The sequence below is a fragment of the Papaver somniferum genome, chromosome 4 (assembly GCF_003573695.1).
Source record: "Papaver somniferum cultivar HN1 chromosome 4, ASM357369v1, whole genome shotgun sequence".
Lineage (NCBI taxonomy): Eukaryota > Viridiplantae > Streptophyta > Magnoliopsida > Ranunculales > Papaveraceae > Papaver > Papaver somniferum.
This window is the reverse complement of record NC_039361.1, coordinates 120,121,162-120,124,919: the sequence shown is the minus strand read 5'-3', so window position 1 is coordinate 120,124,919 and position 3,758 is coordinate 120,121,162.

The following is a 3,758-nucleotide window of genomic DNA, read 5'->3' as shown; positions in this document are numbered from 1 at the left end:
TTTGTTTCGATGTCACTGGGGTCTCTCCGTTTACCAGTGCTAAGTCACGCCACTTCGTACCAGGTCACGCCATTTATGCAGCAATTACTCGTAAGAACACTAAATACTTAGATGTTTGCACTTCTCTCGGATATGGATTCGGTGTTTTGGCTTTCTCCACTTTTGGCGAGCTTAGTATGGATTTATTAACTTTCCTGAAGAGATTAAGGAATTGCATGGTAGGACATGATGCCAACTTTAAGATAGGCAATTCTCTTTTTCATAGGCTAGGAATTGTTATTCAGAAAGGTGTTGGTGCCCAACTTGTTGCTAGACTACCCACCATCTCTTGTAATATTGATTTTGATTAATAAATGCCTTAGTGGCTCCCTTTTATAATAAAAAATAAAGAATAAAAAATAAAAAATAAAAAAATAAAATAAAATAAAAAAAATATAATAATAATAAGAATAAGAATTAGTTTGCCCATTGTGACATAATCTCATCCCCATCCGCTTCAGCTCCCTTGACTAGGTTACCCATAAGGCTCGCTGATAGACTAACACATCAACCTGTTCAATTAATGTAGTAGTATGTTGTTGGAGCTTAGCTTGTTAGGTTTCCAACCAGTTAATGTAATACTCTTTATCCATTAAAAAAATGATAATAAGAGAACAACCTGGATTTATTTCCAACATGCAACAAAGGATACATAAAGTGGATATTGAAAAGTTATTAGGATACTCATAAGGTATCACCAAATCCAATGGCTTCTCCATTATAAACCAGACAAATATCATAATTTTTTCGACCAAACGGTCTTGGATTAATCAAGAATTCTATTATTGGCCTTAATTTTTTTTGGAATTTAGGGGCTTTATAGGATATCTAACATCCTTAGGTGGATAAGGGGGACCTAATTCATATGAAAAACCCAAATTTACCCTTTGATCATTATTATACCTAAAATCAAAACTAAATTAAATTTCAAAACCATAAGTAATTCACCAACCCATTTTCTTCTTCTTCTTCTCAAAATCGAACAACAAAACCTATGTTAAAAAAAGTTCAAATTTTTTGATCAAATCTTCATCGATTTTCAAAAATGTTTATTAAGGTTGATTCTCAATATGACAAGATCCAGACGATTTGGATTGAATCCATCATTGACTTGCACGAATTCTAATGTTTATAAAAGTTTTCAATCACAAATTTAAGATTTGGTGAATGAATCTGTCCAAGTGAATGTGTTCAAACACCAGAATTTGTTAAGAATCGAAAACCCACCATTTATTTAACATTAAATTGTCTTAACAGGTAAGATTGATAAATTTAGGATTTATGAAATCTGCTTGTGGGATGATAACGGCTAGGAGTTCTAGTCGACCAGGCCGAAAATGAGTGGCTACGGTTGGTACACTGTAGATGGGGAAAAACGATTTGCTGGTTTTTTAGGAAAGTGAAGAGACGACGGTTCGGGCGAGACTCCTCAACCGAGCAAACTGCTTAACCTCACACAGATTCACTGCATGAGAGTTCTTTGAGTTCGAGAGATCAATCTGTAGGACTCCGGCCTAAACCAAGTCAATGGCCGTTCCAGAGTCAATACGGTCACAAAGAAGGAGATGGGTTGATCTGTAGGAGGGAAGCTGAGAATTGTGGGATCAATGGTGATCAAGGATTGTAGATGTGTTGAAGGTTTCTGCAAATATGTGTAAATAAGTTTTTATCGAGAGGACTTGTGTATATACGAATGTTGTTCTTAGTCATTGATTCATAACCTATTTATATTGTCAGAATAGCGAACACATTGATCCCAGTAAGTGTGACAGTTTCATGAGTGAAAGAGTGGGAAAGTGGGAGATCGTGGTAAAACCAGTTCTGTGTCGTGTGGAAACTTGGTTTATCGTCCACCCACTACTTTGCTAACTCCCTCAACCGCTTGCACGACTTACTCACATTTCTCATCGTGTATGAACACACGTGTCGTAGGCCGCTATACCAACACCCTAACTGATATCCCCCATGTGACGTGATTGACGTCTCACGAACGTGGAGTCTGCAAAGCAGACGTGTATTTGATTAGTTAGTCGTTGACTTATTAGACATTGAGTCTAAGTTTTTTTGAATTGAGAATGAGAGACGAATGCTCAGTGATTCATGGATTGAACATATCAGACGTACAGTTCTTATGTTTATATTGCTCGTCTGAGCAAATGTTGTAAATTCTAGCAATTGAGCAAGTACTGCCCAATTCGATGAATTGCTGAATATTGATAGTTGGATCAATATTCAAGCAAGTATTGCTCGATTCGACGAATTACTGAATATTGATAGTTGGATCAATATTCGAGCAACTGAGCAAGTATTGCTCAATTCGACGAATTATTGGTAACGTGACCCAATAAAATATTAATTAAAATATTGGTAGCCTACGAAATATTATGTAATTAATCTGAATGTTGATTACTGGATCAACATAAAATTATTAGCATTTGAACTTGCTCAGAATCATAATTTGTGGAGCGTTTGTTCGAAACCCTACTTCTTGATCAATTGTTCGTCAATTGCTGAATTACTGAAAATAGTTCACTGAGTGAAGGAGGGACTGACCACATGGGATTATGGATGATCATGTGATTCCCAAGTGATCGAGTGAGCGTGCACCAAAGTCTTTGGTTGACCGGTTGGTGAAAGAATGATCAAATGCTGGTGTTGACCATTTATTAGAATAGTGCTCGTTTGAGCATTAGGTGATAAAACCTAATTATGGAGAAGTTAGGGACCGGACAAGGGAGCATAGAACCGACCCTTAGTGATGTGGGACCAGATGATGGTCGCTTGAGCAAATTCCAAGTTGGTTGGAAAAGTTTGAACCCAATATGAGCAATTGAGTAAATTATGTCAAAATCTTAAGAATGTGTGGGACCGACTCCTTGCAAGCCTTAGGGTCGGCCTTGGTCGGTCAAGGAATCATGCACGTGTCACCATTATGTTCGTGTCTCAGTCCTGAGAGTTTTGACACTTTCTGGTGTGCGTTTAAGCAATATCTTGAATTTTCAGAAGAGTTCGATCTTTGATTGAAATTCTTGATTTTTTGCTCGAATGAGCAAGTAGAACTTTGCTCGTTTGATCAACATCTTGAGAATATTAAAATAATAATAATATTTTGATATTTGGCGTGAGTACCCTAGTCGGTCATGTGACCATTTGACTTTTTGGCTTTTTCATGGTTTGGGCAATATTTGAAAATGAAGAAACCATGATTTTTGCTCAAACGGAGGAGTTTCATGAGATGAGGGAAATAATAATTATGAAAACAAGGGATTGCTAGGTGTGGGACCGTCCACGACTAGGGCATGGATGGCCGTCTAGGTAGCCTGGTCCCGAGACACCTTCCCTGTTTTATTATTTTTTTCATGAAACCGTGAAAATATGGAGAAACCGTGAGTTTTGCTCAAACAAGGAAAGTTGCTTGAATGAAGGAATTTTCATGAAAATAAATTAAATAAGAAAAATAAGGGAACAGGCATGGGGGACCGGCCACGGCGGCATGGCCGGCCGGTGGGCCCGGTCCCTAGGCACCTTTTTCTATTTTTTATTATTATTTTTTCCCTCCTGTTTTGTGTAGGATTCCTCATTTGTACATATTTTTGAATGCTCGTTCATGCATCAGGGTGCTCGTGCATGATTGTTGAGTACACTTGCACCATTTTATTGGGTCTTACTCGGTGATAGTCCAGATGCCCGATTATTGAGTAATTATTACTAATTCATGA